At 37.2% G+C, this 23,238-nt stretch overlaps 1 protein-coding gene across 2 annotated transcripts in view; it reads right to left on the bottom strand.

The window, feature by feature from the left end:
• Il13ra2 (interleukin 13 receptor subunit alpha 2) overlaps positions 1-22,976 on the bottom strand; it is a 52,279-nt gene extending 29,303 nt beyond the window's left edge. For both annotated transcript variants that reach the window (XM_075957148.1, XM_075957149.1), the window contains exon 1: positions 22,501-22,976. The gene's annotated coding sequence lies outside the window, so the exon portion shown is untranslated. The remainder of the gene's footprint in view (positions 1-22,500) is intronic.
• Positions 22,977-23,238: the final 262 nt, after the last annotated feature.

The following is a 23,238-nucleotide window of genomic DNA, read 5'->3' as shown; positions in this document are numbered from 1 at the left end:
CTTATCTTTGAAACCAGCCTTTAAAGAGATTAGGCCTTTCTTACCCTTCTCATCTTTTTTCATCCTACATAATAGAGTATGGTCTTGGTACACAGCTTCTTTTGATCATGCAGATGAGTAGAATACCTCAAGCATGATAGAACAACAAGTTCACTGAGGCCCAGGGCCACTGTTGACCTATGGCAATGAGGCTGTGAACTCTTCATGCAACTCTGGACTCACTAGCCCCAGGTAGTCACATGAAATCAAAGCAAGCTTTCTTATTTTAGCAGAACCTGTAACTTAAAATTCGAATTAGATGGAAACTTGGCAATGTGTATAAAAATGGATTGAAGTTTATATCAATTTATTCTCAGATATCCAAGAAACCACATATACAGTGCCACCATTTGTATATATATATAAAACTTTAGTGTCTGAACCTTGCATAGCGTTCTTTGGAAGAACCTCATCTAATTATCCTTGGTTGAAGGTCTCATACATACTCATTCCATAGAGAAAACATATAGAACCATCAACCTACTTCCTACTTTCAAGCATTGCAGCTACAACATTCAGAAGTGATAAAATAAATTATGACAACATTCCAATGCTTCAGTGTTCCTCTTTGAGGCTTTCAAAATCCTTGATGCTGTTAAACAACAGGAAATATCTACTGAAGGAGCTTCTGAGGTTTGTTGGCAGTGCTGCTTTTATGATGACACTCACACAGCTTTACTCCTGTGTGACATCTGCAGGGCCCAGTGATGCCTGCTTATCCAATATGCTTTGTGTATTACCACAATGTCCTGAGGTAGAGTTCCTCTTGGTGAAACACTGTTCCTTCTCTCAACAGTATGCACTATTCTTCCTGCAAAACTGCTAGATGAAGAAAGCTAGTTTGTTCCATAACTAGTTTAATCACTGTTGGATAACTAAAGCCAAGCTGACCTCAGTGAATAAAATGACTTACTTGTTGTAAGGCCAATCATAGTGTGTAAGCAAGCATGATCAACTCATTGGATCCCCAGAACAAAATTTGGTGAACTCATACATTGGTTTGTCGTTGGAACTTTAGAAGGAGAGGGTAGACCTTGTTCACAACACTTGTAGTTGAATGATGCCTCCAGAGGGTGTGGCCATGAGCCATTCTAAACAATGAGTTTAAACTCATTGTTTAGAATGGCTGGTACCTCCTATCCCTCCAAATTATTTCACACCTTGAAAGAAAGTGAGACACTCATTCTTCAAGATCTCTTTAGCCCTCCTCATTCGCTTGAAACTTACTATATGAAGACAGTGAGGCAAACATACAAAATTACAAATGCATACTTGCCTTCTACCAATCTACTTTGCCTCCAGCTTATGATTTTAAGTATTGCAAATAATTATTTTTCAGCTTGGAAAAACTTTTAGTTCACAGACCTATTTTCTTTTCCCAGTACATGGATCAGATTTATCCTTACTTCTATCTTTATTCCGTCCAGACCATTTTACATTCCCTCCCAAACTCAGGTGTCCACTGTCTGTTTGATCATAACTTTTAAAAATATAGAGGTCTCTTCTTTTGTAAAGAAAAAACAGAGGGGGAGTGAAACTGGGGAAGAGGGGAGTTTGGGGGGAGTGGGGAGGAGTGGAAGGAGGGGAAATTGAGAGGAGAATCTATTTTCAATAAAATAAAAATTACCACATTCCTATGTAAATCTAACTTACATTTTCTCTGTTCCTGAACCTAAACAGGTAATTGTTGATGAAAGGAGTCTCACTGTAGATGAGTTCCATGGTAAATGTATAACATGCAAGGTTAAATTAGCCCACTCAAAAGCTTTACTACATGTCTCTGTCCAATCTGCTTCATTTTTTTGTAAGCACAAAGCTCTCCAACTCTCTTCAGTCCTCTTATTCCCCTTCATCCCTCACATGCTGAGCACATGCCGGTGATTTAGCATTAAAATCATGACTCAGTGATGCTGAGCAATTACTCAAGTCAGTAAAGTGTCTGCTGTGAACACTTGTGGATCTGAGTCTGAATCTCCAGCACCCATGAAGAAGCTGGGCATGGCCATGCATGTCTATCACTTTAGTGCATAGGATGGGGAGCAGAGACAGGCAGATCTCTGAAGCTCATTGCATAGCCATTCTTAACAAACTAGTGAGCTCTGAGTTCAGTGAACGAGAATGTCTCCAAAGACAAGGAGAAAGCAATAGTTGAAGACACCTGCTGTCAAGCTCTGGCCAACACATACATATGCACAGCACAATGCCCATATATTTGTATGAACATAATATACACTACACATACCAAAAAAAAATGAAATTATCAAGATAGATAATTCCTGCATCATTCCAATTTGTAAGAACCTTTCTCTAGAGCCAGGCGGTGGTGGTGCATGCCTTTAATCCCAGCACTCAGGAGGCGGAGACATGCAGATCAAGAACCTTTCTTTAGTGTTTTCCAAGTCTCTCCTGTTATTATAAAGGAGATAAATTTCTACCAAGTAATGTAAAAGTCCTCATATATGCTCACATTTGTTGATGTTGCCTGAAATATTACAGTAGTTTCTTTCATTCTTTCTGGGTGATACTGAAGGTGGAAACCTAATAGCCTTTTTTTTTCCTTTTCTTTTTTTTTTATTGATAAAAGGACAATAAAGAAAGAAAAAAAAACAAATTTCCACCTCCTCCCAGCCTCCCATTTCCCTCCCCCTCCTCCCACCCCTCTCCCCTTCCCCCCACTCCTCTCCCCCTCCCTCTCCAGTCCAAAGAGCAGTCAGGGTTCCCTGTCCTGTGGTAAGTCCCAGGTCCTCCCCCCTCCGTCCATATCTAGGAAGGTGAACATCCATGGCTAGGCTCCCACCAAGCCAGCAGATTGCGTAGGATCAAAACCACGTGCCATTGTCTTTGGCGTCTCATCAGCCCTCATTGTTCGCCATGTTCAGAGAGTCCAGTTTTATCCCATGCTTTTTTGGTAGCAGTCCAGCTGGCCTTGGTGAGCTCCCAGTAGATCAGCTCCACTGTCTCAGTGGGTGGGGGCACCCCTAGTGGTCCCGACTTCTTTCAATACCACTCTTGGGAATTTACCCAAGAGATGCTCTATCACATGTCAAAAGCATTTGTTCAACTATGTTCATAGCAGTATTATTTGTGATAGCTGGAACCTGGAAACAACCTAGATGCCCTTCAATGGAAGAATGGATGGAGAAAGTATGGAATATATACACACTAGAGTACTACGCTGCGGTAAAAAACAATGACTTCTCTAATTTTGCATGCAAATGGATGGAAATAGAAAACACTATCCTGAGTGAGGTATCCCAGACACAAAAAGATGAACATGGGATGTACTCACTCATAATTGGTTTCTAGCCATAAATAGGGGTCACGAAGTCTACAATATGCGAACCTAAAGAAGCTGAGTAAGAAGGTGAACCCAAGGAAAAAGATATAGTTATCCTCTTGGATAAGGGAAGTAGACAAAATTGCCGGGGAGAAAAGTGGGATCTTGGGGGTGGGGTGGGATGGGGGTAAGGGGAGATGGGGAGAGAAAAGGTAGAAGAGAAGGAGGGGGGACTTGGGGAAACAGGAGGATCGGGATAAAGGAAGGTTGGATAGGGGAGCACGGAACCACAATTCTTAGTTAAGGGACCCACTTTAGGGTGGGCAGGAGAATTGACATTAGAGGGGCTCCCAGGTGCCCAAGCTGAGGTCCCCAGTTAGTTCCTTGGGCAGCTGAGGATAGGGAACCTGAAATGACCCTATCCTAGAGCAATACTGATGAATATCTTGCATATCATCCTAGAACTTTCATCTGGGGACGGATGGAGATAGAGACAGAGACCCACACTGGAGCACTGGACTGAGCTCCCAAGGTCCCAATGAGGACCTAATAGCCTTTTAATGTCTCTCTGAATTTGCTCTGTGCATCATGCCAACTCTTTCCACTGTGTAAACAAACTGTATAGAGTTGGTTTGAAAATGTGAACCAATTACGTAACTTCTGAGCTGAGAATTACCATTGTTCCCTTCTTATTTTAGAATTTATGAGTAAAGATCAGAATCCTTGTTTGTATTCATGGCTCTTAATATTATAGCACATGTTTAGTTTTACAGCTACTTTTTAGGAACCGGTGTACTTGTGTTATACCCTCAGACTACAAGGGCTATATATGTATGGTTTTTATTCCCCAAAGATTTTTGTACAAGTCTTCAGACTTCCAATGCAAGACAAAGTTGCCAACGAAGTATTCTAATTATCTTTGTACTTGCACAATGTCACTAAAGGATTTGTCTCTCTAAGATTCCTTAAGTTGTATAAATACTAGACTTATCAAAGAAAGAGAGAAAGTGAAAAGCATGTATTTCCTGTGTCAGAGCTAAGCTCGTCTTATGGAGATATTCTTAAAATACACACATCATCAATGCTTTAAAAAACATATGGATAAGGTCATTCAATTTTCTCTGTTTCAAAGAACATGAGCTACCTAAAGATATGAATACTCAAAACATCTTCATTTCCCCTGCTTAATCTGTGATACAGTAACTTCCCAAGCCACAATTCTATGTCATTCTACATTCCTTCCACTTACTAACCCCCACCACAATTTTATCAGCGTGTGTCACATAAGAAAGATTCTCTTCTTAACTACTTTTGTGTTTCATCTGTATTACCACATACTTCCCTGAAATGCTTCTAGTGCCAAGCCTTCAGAGTCTTTTGACTGATCAACTACTATAACTGATGAATACACTTTCCAAGTTACAATATATTAAGTTCATTCAGACCATTCTCCCTACTGTAGTTGCTACAAACTATGAAAAGTTCAGATATGTACAAACTCTCCCAAAGACTTCCCATTGCTTTATTGAATGATTTATAATGATAATTCCCCCTTGGATGCATAAGCATCTCTAAGCATATTACTTCTGCAACTCTCTTAATATTAATACAGCACAGCATTGTGGGATACATAGATACGTACTGATGTAAGCACACTTGACTAATAAAGTAACTGGAGGCACAAACATGCTACATGAGTATCTTGGAGTCTTATTAGTTAGCAAGTGATGAAGCTCAGACAGAAAGTCAGCTGGTTCTTCAGGACTTTGCCTTTAAGCTCTATGCTGCTACTGTCTCTAGAAAATAATAAACAATGTACACATATATGTACAGAACACTAATGGTTAAGGAAGAAAAGGCTTTGAATTTGAGAGAAAATGATTGGGGCATGTGATAAGTTTGAGGGGGAGACAGAGAGGTGTCAATAATGTAAATTCAGTACCTGTATATGCAATTCTCAATAAAAAAAACACCCACAATTTTAAGAACGTAAATATAGGAACACAATTTTAAAAACCTTCATCATGGCAATCAAGGCTTTCCACTCTCTGGATCCTACTAGCGAATTCAGTCTCATATCCTGTACTGTCTTGCTTTGTCCCTAAGCCTTTGTCCAAGCAGTATCATTAAAATCAATTATGGTTTACCAAACTTCATCATGAACAGATAACTAATGACGTTTAGGGGAGGTAGTAAATAGAGACTTCTGTTTGATTTTATGCTTGTGCAAATTATTCAGTAGTAATAATGATATTCTAAACAGACCCTAGTACCCTCACTTTTGGGTATCAGACTATTGAAACAATAATCTTCATGGGACTAGAATTTCCCCCAGAAACCTCATGTTGGGAAAGGAAAAGGCTGAAGCATAGTGCCAGTCAGATGAGGAACTCTTCTCCCAGAAAGATGTTTTACATACTTCTGATGACCTGACCGAGTACCCTGCAGGAGACAGTGGATCCCAGATAAGGGCCAATAATTGGTAAAACCACAGCTTATCCAGAATTGTTGAGTTATGCATATCCTTTGCCTTATGTTTAAAACTAAGTCTCCTTGAAGGGGGAAAGGGACCCAAAATTTTTGTACCTCTTGCAAATGTAGCCACCATTAAAGATATGTTTTTCTGTCCTTCATTATTACTTGTCTCTTTAATTGACCTGTGGAGGGCAAGTTGCCAAGCATAGCTTGTGGTGCTGTCAGGAACCAGGCTCTGATCCTAACACTAGTAAGACTTGCTCTTCCAGATGAAAGTATGTACATCTCTTCTGTATTCTGGACCAAACCAAAGAGAAATAAAATTGCCATATTTTTAAAGCACTTTTCATTTAGTAAACAACCTTCTCAAATACTGAGTATGTGGACTTAGAGTAGTGGCTCAGCAGTTAAGAGCGCTAACTGCTCTTACAGAGGACCCAGATTTGATTCCCAGTACGTACAGAGTGGTTAATGGTCTGTAAGTCCACTCCTGTGAGATTCAACTCCCTCTTCTGACCTCCCATGAGCATGGCATGCAAGCAAAAATACGCATACACATAAAAAAACACATCTAAAATACAGCTAAGTATGTGGACAAAGATAAGAGTTCTTTCTGTTTGTCATTCTCCCCTATTTCAAGGAGATAAATGGGGCTATCATTCCTTACCTGACTGGATAATCCCCAGCCACTGTGATTGCTAGAACCCAAATTAACAATGTGAAAACCCAAGTTGACAAGAAAAATAGCATGCTTGGCAAAGTCAGTAAGGGTCTTAAGGGAACAGGTGAAATTAATTTTAGAATACTAAGAGGAAAGAGAGTGGCATATTTCTTTTATTGATTTTTATTGAGCTCTACATTTTTCTCTGCTCCCCTTTCTACCTCTCCCCTCCCCCATCAACCCTCCCCCAAGGTCCCCATGTTTCCAATTTTCTCAGGAGAGCTTGTCTTTCTCTACTTCCCATGTAGATTGGATCTATGTTAAGTCTCTCTTAGTGTCCTCATTTTCGTCTAAATTCTCTAGGATTTTAATTTGTAGACTGGTTTTCTTTGCTTTGAATATAAAGCAAAGAAACATGGCCTATTCTTAATTCAAAAAACAATTCAGAAGTTTGATACAAGTAAAAGGTGACAGAAAAAACAAGGAACCACTCAGCAGTAGATGGCAGTAGGCAAGGCGGAGATGTAAAATTAGATGCATTTGCTTAAGTGTACTTGATCATAGACACAAGGGGCACAATCTCAGGAATGATCCAATCTCCTAAGCATAAAATACAGTTGGCAGCAGAAAATATAAAACAGATAATTCCAGCATTAGACAAAACAGTAGTTTAGAGAGTATATTAAGAAAATAATGGAACTTTAACACTCAATAACCAAAGGGAATACCAGAACTTGAGGGCTATCTAAGGCTTCAAATATTTGCATAACCCAGCAGTCAGTCCAACAACTAACTAAAATTGTACATTTTACTTTCCTGGGAGACTGTTAAATATAAGATGGTTTGATAAATATTTTAAAGTGGAAGTTTCTTACATACTCACATATTTTTGTGCCCTGGATTCGCACAATGACTAGTTATCAAATGATACGGCAAGTTACAGGAAAGAAGTAGGCACTTAGAAGTCCAGAGGACAGGTATAGGTACTCAGTCTGATCTCGGGGATGGTCATTCAGTGACAGGCATTTAAGAAACTGAGATGCAAGCTGTCCCACAGATGAGAAGTATTTGCCAAAGAGATGTTGACAAATTAGGGGGAATCGTGTGTGCTCAATGTGAACCGATTATGCTAATGTAAAGAATGGATAAATCTTAACACATTCGCGGAGCTGCGGATGATTTGTTTTGGTTGTGATATAAGATAAGATTAAATAGACATACCTTAAGGATAATGCTCTAAGATTTGGTTTTAATCCTGAGAGTTATAAGTAAGAACTGAAGCATAAAAGGTTGTGTTTTCCTTGTAAGACTGGACAAGAAGTGCGAGTGAAGATGAAAATGAATGACTCTTTAAAACAAAAATAGATGAGTGGATTAAATAATGCAGCTACACCTGAAAACATTGAGTTTCTAGGTGAAACAGGTGGCAAGATCACCTTATAAAAATAATGGGTACCAGCTGAAAATTGAATTTAAGAAGAGAGATGAACTGGGAATGTGGCTCAGTGGTATAGCACTTGTTTAAAATGAGGCATGAAGACAAGGGGAAAAGGAGAGTAGGAGGGAAAGAGATGATGAATGGAAACAGGGGGAGGATAGAGAAGAGTGAGAGATGAAGGGAGGAAAGGAGGAAGGGAGGGAGGGAGGCAGTTTGTCAGCCGCAAAAGAGGATGCAAAAAATCTGAAAAGATTCAGATGGCTCATAGATGGATGTGTCCTGGTTAGTACCAAGTCATTCTTCAGATTCCAGCTTAGGTATCACCTACAGAAGCTACAGTGAGGCCCCTCTATTTTCTGCTTTTGAATTACAAACTATCTTCCCTGCAGTTTATCATCATGTTAAATTTATATTAATTTGTAAGGTTATGAGATTAGGATCCACTCCATACCTGTTCGTTCACCACTATACAGGTTAACTTTTAGTTTCCCATCTGTAAAATATGAAGAACAATAATCTTTACCTCTGTTGGCACTTGCTAAATGACTGTGCCCGTACGTTTTACTCAAGACAAGAGGGAAGAAGCTCTGAGGTGTAAACCATCACGTACAAGTTCAGGAACTGGTACAAGCAGAATTCAATCCAGGCCTGCATCAATCCAAAATCCAAACTCCCTCTTCTTGTCTGCACTGCTTTCTTAGGCACTAGGCAACTAAAGAGTTAATACATGAACCCTTCTGGGGTTATATATTTTTTAAAGTTCCTGTTTTAATATCCCTGCTTATAAGGAAACCAAAATGAACAAATGTCGTATATCCAAATGAATTATTCTAGAAATAAATTCTCAGGAGATCTTGTCTATTTCCCCTTCCCAGGGGAATCCACGTGTTTCTGTTAGGGTTCTCCATGTTACCTAGCTTCTCTGGGGTAGTCTATTATAGGCTGGTTGTCCTTTTATTTACATATAATATCCACTTTTGAGTGAGGAGATGCTATGTTCGTCTTTCTGGATTTGGGTTACCTCACTCAGGATAATTTTTTTTCATTTATTTGCATGCAAATCTCAAGATATCATTGTTTTTCAACACTAAGTAGTACTCCATTGTGTAAATGTACCACATTCTCTTTATCCACTCTTCGGTTGTGGGGCGTGGGACTTGGGGGAGAAGGGAAGGTGGAAGGGAAGGAGAAGAGGAGAGGAGAAGGGGAGGGGGAGGAGAATATGAAAGAATGAGATGGTTGAGATGGGGAGAGGACAGCTCTCTACATCTGTATTTTCTTATGAAGAGAGTAAAAACAATAGCACTTGTTACTGTACAGCCTATGAAATGATTAATGGGATAATGCATAGAAAACATCATTGACAAAGTTAATATAATAATTCAATTTCTTTTCCTTCTGCTTCTTCTATATCCAGAGGCCCCTTCCAAGGAGTTCCTTGAAAAGTACCCCAAATGTCCACTTCAATTCTTACCAAGTTTTGGCAAAAGTAACAAAATATCCTGAAAGCAGTTTTCATTTAATGGTAGAGTATTGGCATTACAAGAATTTCTGTCTCTTCTTTGATTTCTCTAAGTGATTAAGCAATCAAATGTAACTATTACATCACCAGGCAGAGTTGGGTTGGAAAGCTGGGTTACTTTACAGATAAAGAAATTAAGATAAGGAAAGCTAGGTAACAGGTATACACAGGAAAAATTTAAACAAAGCCCTGCATTGTTCGTTATTAGTTTAGTACTATCCACAATAAAAAAAACATCAGCAATACCAGTGCTAATACATTAATATGATTCTTGAACTGAAATGCACTGCAGTATTCTATGATCACAGTATATTATATACATGTATAAAGTAGCATAACAAAGTACACTGTTCTGTACAATTAAAAGATGCTAATAAAATAGGGAGAAAATAGCAGTTAAGCTTTTGGTGTTGATGGGCTGGTTTATGTGCTCTCTTTTATTAAAAAACATTAACCTAGAAAAGAAACCTAATTGAAAGCACTTGCAGTGTATCCAGTGACTGGCATATTTCAGTGTTGACTACTGATATTTTTTCTTGCAGGGAAAATAATAATTGCTAGTATATTTTTAGAGCCAAGGCGGTGAAACTGGAACTTTTCTTTCCATAACAATTCACACATAATCAGAATACGAGAGTAAATGAAGCCACACACAGAGAGAATATGCATGTTCTCCAAAATAAATCAAAGCATCAAAAGTAAATGAAATCATCTTTCTTAGAGTCCCTATAGTTGTCTCCAGGCTTAAGAGATTTCTACTCTGTGGAAACTTCTCCTTTATAATAATAATCACATAGAAAATTGTCTCAGAAAACTCTAAAAAGATCACTGTTGCTTGAAAGAGATAATATTTTTATAGCATTATAGGTTGATAAAAATTAAGCAATAGTATTATTCATGTCATCATACAGCATATACTAATTACCTTCATTGAAATCATGTAGTATTTTCCCCATTTCTACTTAATCAGACTTTAGCCACACACACACAAATGATTCATGTGCTCTTTAAGCAAAGATGATAAAAGCAAAATAAGCAATTATTCAAAACAAGTTATTTCTCATTACCAAATTTCACACCCAAATGAAACTTCAAGACTTACTCTATGTGAATAATGTGCCCAGTTGTAATCAAATTCTTCTGAAATACCACTGAAATCTGCCTCAAGGAACAGCTTCGAAGCTTAAAGGGTTTTAAATGACCTTAGAACTAAAGCTTCTATTTAAGTAGGAGGAGCTCCAGCTTTAGCTGCAAAAAGTACCAACTATCATGAAAAAATTTGCATTGAAAGCAAATCAGCACTCAAAGTTATATTTGCTTAAAATTTTCAGAGGAAATTATATCCTGAGTGACTTTCCCTTTTAATTATTTCCTGATATAGCCTCTTAGTATTGCCAGTGTTAATCTGCTACGTGACTCATCACGTTATAAACAAAATGATAATCTAAAGGCAAGTATATGATTAATAGGTTTCTGTTTAATCAGCATATGCTATGCAAAGGCATCATGGCTTTGAGTGTTAAATATCTTTAAGTAGTAAAAGAGGAAACCCTAAATCTAGATTCTATTCTAGGAACTGGTTTTATAGTTAGCTCTGGAATCCTGTGTGATTTCCTTAGCTCTCTTAGCACTATTTGGAAAGAAAATTATTTCAGGAGATGATGATGTAGCTCAGTGGTTAGCTCAGTGGTCGATTGTATGCTCACCATGTGCAAGGTAATGGGTTCATTTCCAAACACTATGAAAAAGAATGAAAAATATTACTGAATGAGACCACAGGTGTCTCATTTTATGGTTGCCAGGGAAAGATAGATACATTTTCTTTCACTACCAACGAGGCAATACAATACTCCAGTAAATAATCATATGGGAGTCCTGTAAAAACCAAAACAAAATTCAGTAGGGTTAGAGAAAAAGGAGTATAGAGAGTCAGGCAGGAAGAATAAAAGGAGGTAGAGACAGAAGGAAGGAAGTAAAGGAAGGAGAAAGAGGAAAGGAGAAATGTGGAAACAGGAAGAAAGAGAGGAAGGGAAGAAGAGAGGATGGAAGGAAGAAAGGGAAAGGAAAAGAAGGACGGAGAGAGAAATGGAAGGGAGAAAGAAGAGAGGGAAGGAAGGAGAAGGAAGGAAAGACAAAAGGAGAGAGGGAAGAAAGAATGAACAGATGAAGGAAGAGAAAAGAAGGAGAAGGAGGAAAGGAGACGGGGACGAATAAAGGGATGGAGGGAGGAAAGAAAGAAGGAAGGAAGAGGAGGGAAGGAAGGAGAAAGGAAAAGAGGGAGGGAGGGAAGAAAAAAGGGAGGGAGAAAGGGAGGAAGGAAGTGAAGGAAAAAAGAAAGAGGGGGATAGGGAGGGAGGAAGGGAGGGAATCAAAAGAAAAAGGAAGGAAGAAAAAGTTAAGATATGATAAGAGAATGGGGATTGCATAGGAAGAAGAAGCAGGTGGGGGATGGGAAGTGAAAAGACAAGAAAGGGCCATGGGGGTATGTAATGCTCAAAATGCATACATGTATGAAAGTGTCCTAATGAAATACATTATTGTGTATAATTAGTATACGACAGCACATAGACTTTAGTGTTGAGTCATTTTAACCTTCTATTTACACAAAATTGCCTCTTCACTTTGTCTACGAAGTGGGCCTTTATGAGCTGAGGGTGGAGCTTTCATACATGTGTATGCAAGAACGTGGATTTGAAATCCAACATCACAGAACAAACAAAGAAAGAAGATTCTGTATTTTATATACTTTAAAATGGCGGACAAAAAATAGAGGATATCCAAAATTTCCTGGTCCTTAAAAACCCTGATATAATCCTTGGTACTGTAGTTAAAATCCATTAAGTGTCATGAATTTTTTTATTTTTTTCACTGAAAATATCAAATCTTTCTTCACACAATGAAATGAGATTTTATTTTATTCTAGATAAGATTAAGAGACCTGGGCTAACAATCAACTCTTCTTCACCTTATGAGTCTTGATGGAGATTTTCTCTGGCCCTGATTTGATCTCCATGTTCATACAAAGAAACACTTGAATCATACAAAAGCTAAGAAGCCAGAATCCTTTTGCTATTTTCCTAAGTAGAAGAGGTGACCTCAATTGGTAAATTCTCAATAAGAACTAACTGAATTTGAGCTGTGTCTCCAAACCACTAACACTTCAATAGATGAAAATCACACTCTTTACGTTGGAATGAGAGGAATGTATTTAAAGATAAGCTACACTTTTTATTAAAGAGGTAATTAAACAAAGGTAAGGCACCTACCCAGAGGGCTAAGTATACTCTTCTCTCCATTACAAAGTTCTCATTTTATCCAAAGATGGCTTTCTCCCTTCCCCAAATGGCTTTTTGTAATGAAATGTAATGAATTTGTATTCATTTTCATAGTTGATGTTTCTCTGTAATTTTTTTATGAGACAGGGTCTCAGCCCATATCCCCAGGTGACCCCAAACACGCAACCCCCAGTCATGTCTTACACTCCAGAGTGCTGAGATTAGAAGCGTGTGCCACCAAATCTAGTCTAATGTTTCTCCAACTTGGATGGTTGGAAGGCAGAAAGAAACTCCAATTTAGGTAGAGAGTATGGCATTTACTTGCCAGACATTGACTGATTTGACTGTTTTGCAATCATTTTGGTGTGAAATTTCTTATCAGACTTCTGTGTGAGAATTTAGTGTCCGAATTTGCTGACATGAAAAAAATTAAAGGAAACCTAGATTCAAACTTTCCTTTCTTTTCCCTGAGATTGCAATTTCAATTAGCTCCAGGAAGTTTTTCTCAAGTTTCCTGCTTCCTGTAAATATTTTGGCAGCTGCAGACACACCAAAGCACTCTAACTCATGTTCAATACAATAGACACAGCTTTGTGGTGTTCAATATCTTGCAATAAATAATATAAATAATACGGTACCTGTAATGACAGTTATGAAAAGGATAAGTTAGATTTGGTTAATGGAGCTGCTGTTTTAAATAATGGTACTTATGTGTTTGTTGTTGAACTCTTACTAAGATTGTCCCTTCTATTTTAATTAGACAACTCAATTGGCAATAGCATAAGCTAAGCTTTGCTGCTTCAAGGGAAGAGAACTTCACCCAAAAAACAATTCATTTAATTTTCCTAAACATTCTATTTCAACCTTTTCCAGTGACAGAGATGCATATATAAATCAATCATAGCTTATGACTCTGATTCAGATAAAAAAAATACATGGCAACTTCTGAGAAATAGAAGACTGAGGAGTAATGAGTGAGAGATCCTGTTTTGTTTTTTGTGTTTTTTTTTAAGCCGGAAAGATATTCAACATCAATCTCTGGCCTCCACACATGCTGCTGCCTAAACTATGCATTATACATGTGTATGCACACACAGAGACAAACTTTAAAATATTAGGCTAAGTAAAATCCAAGTTTCTTATAATTTGCACCTATGTTTATGTTTTTTCTATACTTACTGAAGTGCTGCAGATATTATATGAAATGGTTGCCTGACAGGAATTAAAATATCACTTTCTAGGTATGATGTTCCATTTTTCCAAATATTGTGTTGACCACCAAAACAGGAAATGGGTAGTTAGACTGGGAGGAAAGGGTGCACAGTTGTTATGTTCTGTCCATTGGCAGTTGGTTCTAGGCTCTCTGAGGATATCAAAGTCCACAGATGTTCGCACCCTTACATAACATATAATGTCTGCGTAGACTCTACATTATCTAAAAATTCTTCTAGGCATTTTTAGACTAGCTCTATTATCTCACATAAAATAAATGCTATGTACATGGCTGGTATATTGTATCTTTTAATGGTTAATTACAAGAAAAATGCTTCTCTGTATGTTTAGTACAGATACAATTTCTGTGTTTGCTTAAACCCAAAGATATGAAGCCTCCAGAAAACAAGGCTTCACTGCATCTAGCACTTCCAAATGTTATTTTGATTTAAAGATTAAGAGGTATTAATTAGAAAAGGCGAGAGAGGGAAGAAAGAAGGAAATATGATTATATAAACACACAAGGTTTATAACATAATTCTAAATTTAATAACAATGTCTAAACAATCATATAAGCATACTCTGTGAGACAGAGAGTGCCAAGACTTCCCACACATCTAGTTTTATTTTGCTGTAATAAATCTGTGACTTACGCTACCAAGACTCAATAGCAGGAATCCAGAGCTGAGATTACCGGGAAACTCACTTGAACCAGAAAATACAGTTGGCAAGAAGAGAAGCCTCTCCCCAAGTGGTTTTCAGAAACAGGAATTAGCACCAACCAGGTGTGAATGCAGGCAACAGAGGTCAGGAATGCCAGCATGCTTCTCTTCTTTCCCTCTCATATCACAACTACCAGGCATCCAAGGCCTCAGCACCATACAGGGATGTGTTCAATGCTACAGCATGATGATTGAAGTCTAGCTGGAGGGATGGAAACTAGAAATTATTGAATGTTTACTCCACGGCGTGAGAATGTTACCAGACCTGGGAGAAACTGGGGCTGGACTCCTGTTAGAACCAACAGCCTGTAAAACCAAGAACTGGCAGTGCAGGACTCTCATCACAGGCTGACCCTGAGTGAAGATGTGACAACCTTAACTGATCTATAGGTCATTAATAGATTGCTATTCAAACCTGATTCCAGGAACCCAAAATCTTACAAGATTACTGTCTAGCAGGAGGTTTTCTGACAAAGAACAAAGACATACCATCAGCCCCTCCTCCTGTAACAGTTGATGCAAATGTAACTGTCAGTCAGCCAGAGGAGAAAATGTCCCTCAGAAGAGGTTTCTTGTTCTAGAGACTTTATAACTATTTAAAAAAAAAAAACCTTCCTAAATGGGCTTAGAGAGAAGGGTTAGGTAGGACCGAGGTTTGATTGCCAGCACCCACATGGCATCAATGAACTCTCTGCAACTCTAGTCCCAGGGGATCTGATGCCCTCTCCTGGTCACCTCAAACATTAGGCATGCATGTAGTATGTAGACATAAAAATGTACATGCACATATAATGTCTATGCTCACAAAAATAAAAAATAGGTTTTCTAAAGTCTTCCTAAAGTGTGGAGCCAGAGAATAGTCTCATTGATCATTGTCCACTCCCTCCCCTTAAGAGTGTGCTGTCCTTGACTTTACCTGTCTTTGACATTATGCTATGGGTGTTATTTATTTATTTATTGGAGACCATAAGGATAAGGAAACCTATGCAAGATCCTGCTCACAAGACCAAAATCCTCTAACAGAGAAGACCATTGGCATCTAAAAGAATTTTCTACTTGTGTCATGAAGAAGATGACCATCTTCAGGCAAAGATCATTTGGAGGATGATCCTGGTTTTGTTAATATCAAGTTGCAAAATGCATTGGAATTTTTAGCATTGTTCTCTTCCAAAATCCCTTGGAATTTCATGAGAGATAGAAATGAATTTTGTTACCCTTTGTCAATGTTCTGCGTCTTTTAGGAAGCAACTGCATCTAAAGCTATCTTTAATACTGTGGCAAAACTCAAGTGTGGGTGGTACATGCCTTTAATCCCAGCACTTGGAAGGATGGTGGATCACTGTGAGTTCAAGGCATGCCTTGTTTACCTGAAAAATATGAAGCAAAACTAAACATCTATGGCAGAGACTAATTTTTTCCCAGGTTCCATATCTCCTTTCAGCCATATATACTGTGTTAGAATTACATACACAGCTTCCCAACTGAAGCCTGCATTTTTTTAACTCCTTCACATCTTGGCATGAATATATGGTGATAAATTAGACAGTAATATACAAAAAAGAATCGTGTAATTTTTGAATCAGGCATTAACAAGAAAATCACATGTTCTTGTCCCTTTTTTAACCTAATCAACAAGCTTTGGCCTGGATGTAATGGTGGAAGCCATACTTGACCATATAAACAATGTCAATATAGAACAAGATTGCAAAGTGACACAGGGTACGGAACCCTGACTGCTCCTTGGACTGGAGAGGGAGGGAGAGTGGGAGTGGAAGGGAGGGGAGGGAAGTAGGAAAAGGGTCAGAGGTGGAAATTTTCAATAAAAACATTAAAAAAGATTGCAAACTGACAATATAAAATTATCCTGGGCATTTGAAGTCACTATCTATCCATATTTTAGTTTTATTTTGATTTCTCTGGGTTATACATGTTTACTATCCCTTAACTAATATTGCAATAAGTCCGTGTTACAAACAGATATTACCATTAAAGCATTGCTCTATAACAAAAATATCTGAACATGAAATCCAGAAATGAAAGACTGCACAAAATTTAAAAGAAGAATATAAGAATGATGTTTTAAATCTACTAAGTTTAAAGGCATTTTTGGTTTTGCTTCTTGCCTTGACCTCCCATTAAATCCTATCAGAGCAGCGTTTGCCCACTGTGTTCTTTTTTTATTGAAAAAATTTCTGCCTCCCCCCTGCCTCCCATTTCCCTCCCCCTTCCCCACTCCTCTCCTCCTCCCCCCACTTCTCTCCCCATCCCCACACTCCTTTCCCTCTCCCTCTCCAGTCCTAAGAGCAGTCAGGTCCTCCCCCCTCCATCCAGGTCTAGGAAGGTGAGCATCCAAACAGGCTAGGCTCCCACAAAGCCAGTACATGCAGTAGGATCAAAAGCCAGTGCTATTGTCCTTGGCTTCTCATCAGCCCTCGTCTGCCATGTTAGAATAGACCCTGACAGAACTTCCACATGCCCCTTACCTTAGTATGTAATTTCCTTATGGGAAAAAATAGTGTGTCTCTTGCTTTTATAAATCAAATTCCTACACTAGAACAGATATTCCATACATGTTTAATGAATTCACCTATGTTCCCACCTTCATTTTTTAAATTCTTGGACACATAACATTTATTCTGATAGTGCTAATAATCAAAATTCTCGCATAGGAAGTGAAATTCAAATTTAATGATAAGAAATGATCTTTTCTCCACAAACCAACTCTTGGTACAAATACTACTACAGTATTTATCAGTATTTATCACTAGAGGGGTACCTAATGTGAGTTATAGTGGATAACTGAATCCATGGATATTATCAGCACCCTATGGAAACTAGGGTTTTTTCTCTATACATACAGATCCACAATAAATTTAATTTATAAATTAGGTACAGTGACAGAATAATAACACTAATTTTAAATAGAATTATTTAATAATATATATAACAAATTTCCCTGTTAAAAACGTTGTACTAAATTTAATTATTTTTCTTATCAGTAGCTAATGATAGTTTAGAGAATTTATGGGAAGTCATATCTCTGATAAGAGAAAGAGTACTATCTTGACATTCCTATTGTACAGAAGAGAAATTTAGGCCAGCAAAAGTTCAACATTTAGCAAACGGAACTCAAAATTGTTTATCATCAAAAGGTACTTTCCTTGTTCCAACAAAGTCAGCCACACTATGTTCCAGAAAGCCTGGCAAAAAGCTGGATGGCAATGAAAAGCAATAACATCTGTGTCTTTAAAACAAATTAATTAGATACAAATAATCAAACCAACCTAATTTGTATGCTCAGATTTGCAAAGTAAATACAATGTATATCTTCTTTACAAATACTTTTCCTGCTTTTTTGTGGGGCTTCTTCTGTAGCATAAGATGACTTGAACTCAGTGTGTTGCTGATGATGACCTTGAAATTCTTATCTTCCTGTCTCCACATTTTAACTGCTAGAAGTATAGGCATGCACCACCAAACTCAGTTTATGCAGTTCTGGGAGTTGAACCCAGGACTTTGTGCATGCTAGGCAACACTCTATAACCTAAGCTACAACCCCATCACTTTATGCTGTTTGTTTGATCAGTGAACACTTTCACTTTTAAAATATTAGCACAGGGACATTTTTAAATCTGGTCCATGCTTGACACAGCTTGCTGAAAAGTGCTCTGGGATGAACAGGCAAAGCTGCTAACGATTATAAATATCTCACAGCACAACAAAAAATATTATAACCTTGAAATAGGTTTCCTGAGATCAGTTACAATCTAGCAAATTATCTGTAAAGCAATTTATTGGTTTTATTTGTAAATTTCTTGTTACAATAATATCCAAACAAATAGAAATGTAAATTTCAAAAATGACATTGCACAGGTCTTAGGGCATATGGAGCTCAATAGAGTCCTGGGTTCTGTTCTGTACATCAAAAACAGCAAAAAAGAAAGCATATCTTCACTATAAGATTAAATACTAAATGTTAATTAACTAGATTAAAAATTATGAGATAACAAAATAGTAATTAAAATAGCATAATGTGATATCTGACCCACTTAGTCTCAAAAATCAAGAAAGAGCCATTCATAAAATAAAATCTTAAATGGACAAGACTGAACCAAATCTAAGACTTAGTCTAGCTAGTTTTTTAACAGGGAAATCACTGTTCAGAAAGGAGAAACTGAGTGGAGTTAGAGATAAAGTTTTATACAGAGAGGAATTCATTATTCATTTGTGCCATATCGCAATGCCTCCTGGCATTAAATACTCTTTAGTTTAGTTGACTTACCTGAAAATTATGGAATATGTTGCACCATTTACTCCTTAAGTTCACTGAACTTATTTGGGCTATTTTAGGCATTGCCAGATACAAATCATTTCTACATGAAAATATTCAAATAGTAAACATTGCAAAGTAACTTGTTTCCATTTATCTCTTTCAAATGTCTAAATGCTATTATACAATAAAGTTTATTAATCAAAAAATCTTAGAGAAATAACACATACAACTTTACCATAACATCATGGTCATTCCTGGTTTCCCATTGATAATGTAGAGCCAGAAACAAGTGCATAATCAAATTTTTAATGAGTGATTATTGGGAAACACAAGTGTACACATGAGTGTTCTTGGATTGAGCCTTAATACAAATAGGAATTGAAGTCCCAGATGAACACTGAACAATGAACAAAAAATTCCTAACAGCCAGGGTAACCATCATTTCAAAGAAAAATAAAGATCAAAACTGAGCATTAATCTTCTCAAATTATCATTTCACTAGTGACATGTGGACTTTAAAGATGTTTTAATGAATTACTAAATAGGATTTTGAAAGAAACTAATTTGTGAATTCTTTCATTTAATTTGAGGAGAATCACAGATTTTGTAGGTCATATTCTCCATGTATAAAACTGACTTAGAAGGGGTGAAATTGCCAGAAAATGCAACATCCGGATTATTTGATCATTTACAGTAACATTGGGATGGTCGTGTGAACAATTTTCGATTGGCTATTTATCTCTCTTTCTCTCTGAGTGCCTTGCCTGATTTCTATTTTTTTCTCCCTTTTTAAGACAAAGTTTTTTGTTCTGTAGCTTTGGAGCTTTCAGTCCTCTTGCCTTCCCCTCCCAAGTGGCTGAGACTACAAGCATGCCTCACCACACCCAGCCATATTTTGGCAGGGTGTGTTTTAAAACATGTTTTAGTGCTTTATTCAGCCCAAGACTATCTCCATCGGTTAATGCTAATTAACTGTTCATTCATTCTGTAAGTTATTTATTCAATAAATACTAAATGCTATGCTAGACAACTGGGACCCAGTGATGGATAATTCCTGCACTCATTGTACTTACATACCCCTGAAAAGGATAGATTGTAAGTAAATAAACAAGCAACGATATATACTCCAATGATAATCTATTTGTTCAAAGTTCAGGTAAAGTCTAGATATGCTGTTCAGTGACAAGATAATCTGGTTAATGTACTCAGATCGCTGGGTTCCATTCCCAGCATGGAGGGAGGGAGGAGGAGATACAGAAGCATGGGGGATTCTAGACCAGGTTTTGCTCTTATATAAAGAAACTGCACCCCAAAAATGTACAACAAAATAAAATTTTAAAGGGTTAGTAATTGGGATTACTACAAGGTTTTAGGAGGAAATAAGTAAATTTATTTTCACAATCTATCATGCCCCTGGACTATAAAAAGTCAAGATATGAATTATTTGGTGGAAAGGTTTTATTAGAAGTTGGATAGCCTGATGCATGAAAGAAAATTTACCTATCAGTCTGTCAGTACTTAGTCCTTGTCATCTCCTCAAGCTATACTTCCCAATATTCACATACCTAGTTTTCAAAACTGGAATTATTTGTTCTAATAAATTCCAACTGACAAGGTTGGAGGTGGAGCAGAGTTACAAGAGGGTTTTCCTAGTATGTATGAAGCCCGGGTTCAATTCCAACCACCACTATACTTAGCATGATGATATACACCTGTAATCCCAGCACTGGAGAGGACCAAGAGGGAGATCAGAAGTTCACATGAAGTACTCAGGAAGAAATACTACATAGAGAAGGAGCACTTATGTTTTAGTGTTTCAAATTTCGATATTTGTATAGTGTGCCTTATCTTTTTCTTGATGTTTAAGGAGCAGTGTCTGAATACATGGATACATTCAACAGTGGAGGAACAATTCTCAGAAGAGGGAATAAAGGAATAATAATATCAATTGAGAATGAGTTGCGAGTTAAATGACCAAAGACCTTATTGTCATAATTGACCGTGCTGAAGCCTCCTCGATTGTTTTCAAAAATAAAGAAACTAATTTCTGTAAATAGTTACCAGAAAGTCTTCCAATTTCACTGCTGAAACATGACGTTTTTCTTCTGGATAAAATAAATCAGAAAGTATCGCAGGATAGATATCCACAGATCAACCAAACTACTAAAATATCATATAATAAACAATAAACAATCTCTTCTCTGAGATGAGGACTATATGCAAGAATGGATTGTAGAACCACATACATATTTTCATAAAACAGAATGAGGAAGAAGTAGTCATCATTTTCACTTATTTTTAAAAAGTTTAATAAGATAAACTAGGACAACAGTCAATAGAGAAAAACCTACCAATTTTTGATACATTAGTTTTATTTATTCCGTGTGTTGAATTCACTATCCTTCCCACATATTAATGAATATTAAATTGTCTTTTCTTGTGACTGATTACTTTGAACTAAACTTTTCATAAAAGTGCAGGAAGATAAGCAAGCTTACAATAAGTGCAGTTAGGTAATATTTAAAACATCCAAGGCAAGAGATATAACAGGATCTTCTTATTTATCACAGAGAAATCATTCCCTTTACAAGACCTATAGCTTAGATATTCACAGATCCATTTTCAAAAAAAAATGTTGTCCTCTATCCAATAGATTGCATCATAATGTCGATTTACTGTTCTACCTCCTGAACCGAGCTGCAAGACTTCCATGTTAATTTATCTTTGTGCTCTTGCAGTGCATGTCTACTGAAGATACAAAGGATGTGCCAGAAGAAGGAAAACTTACTGTTTTGACTTACTAGCTTTGCTCCCATTTAGCTATCAGTGATGTTAACCTTTTACATTATCATGGGTCTTTCAGACTGCCACACTGCCTGACAATTCTCATTAGCTATGCTGTTCAGATACCTAATGACAAAGACAGGGCGCCAATTTCAAGTAGCATAGATATTGCTTACTACAGTCATTTTAAAGAACTCAATAGCTATAAACTCTATATTTAGTAAGATTTAATGGGATTTTCTTGCAACCAATAATTACCTTACTTAATTTCTTAACTAGTGCATATGACATTTGAGGAAATTTCCCCCTACACCAACAAATTGTTTATATTCTCATGCATGGTAAATAAACACCCACCCCATCCTAGAATTTCAGGAAGGAAAGGCTGTGTTTAAATTAATAAAAAAAAAATATAATGATACTTTATCTCACGGTGTCTTTCCTTCACCTTTTATTTATTTTATTTTATTTTTTAGAAAAAAGATCCTTCTTAATTCTGTCTCTTTTAATCATGGCTTCTGCAAATTAATAGACCAATAAATTCTTAAGTTTAACAGATATACACAAAACAGAGCAAGACACATTGGTGTATGCTGTGAGTTATGGGACCTGAGTTTTGACCCCAGTCCTTCCACCACTGTAAGTATGAACACATCTTTCTTTTTCTCAGCACATCATTGGTCTGAATCCTGAAAAAGCAATGCTAAACATTAGAGTCAATGCCACGTACTCACAGAAAAGCCCTTTAAATAGTCTTTACCTTTGTTAAAAGGGCAGCTATCTTACACATCTTTTTACAATTTTAATAAAATGTAAACCTACCTTTTGTAATATGCATGGGATCCAGAAACTTCTTGTGAAATGTCTCTAGAAGGCCTGTGTAAAGCTATTACTATTAATAAAGCTAACAAGAACAAAAATTTTAATCTGTTACCATTCTGATATCTGTAAAAGGGTAATTACTCAAATAAATGTTGATTTCTTTTACAAAAAAAGCTTAAGATAACAGAATGTGTGTGAATAATATAGCTCATATTGTATTCTCTTCTCCCAAAACAGAATGGCTTATACTAATACTATTCATCACTGATGAGACAGTAATTAAAGAAACACATGAAGCATATTAGTACTGGCTGTGATATTTTTACAGAGAATACATTCAAAGAAATATATACAATATACAACCAGCCAATGAGATCGAAATCATGCTAATGCAATGCAGCCTTATATGAAGACAGCATGATTCCCAAAGAGCTAGTGCACAAAATCCAGTCCTACACAAGAAACCTTAGGGTCACTAGGTCTTGCTGCTATTCTCGTACCATCAGCAGATAAGACTCTCTTATTTATAATCCCGTCTAGTGAAAAGATTCCGCAACTTTCTTCAGGAGCCATTTCCAGTGTTTCACAATAAAGATTCCTGCTTAAGTCTGCCCCAAATCTCTCATGGCTCTTCCTGTGTCCATTGCATCACCCAAAAGTAAAGAGAGGACTGACTGACTGTCTCCTGCATCTGAGTCATCAGCACATTTAAAGGCAAATATTAAGTTAGGCACCAGG

Source organism: Microtus pennsylvanicus, chromosome X (assembly GCF_037038515.1).
Source record: "Microtus pennsylvanicus isolate mMicPen1 chromosome X, mMicPen1.hap1, whole genome shotgun sequence".
Classification (NCBI taxonomy): Eukaryota; Metazoa; Chordata; class Mammalia; order Rodentia; family Cricetidae; genus Microtus; species Microtus pennsylvanicus.
Note: the sequence above shows the minus strand (reverse complement) of the source record. Positions and strands in the feature narration are given on the sequence as shown.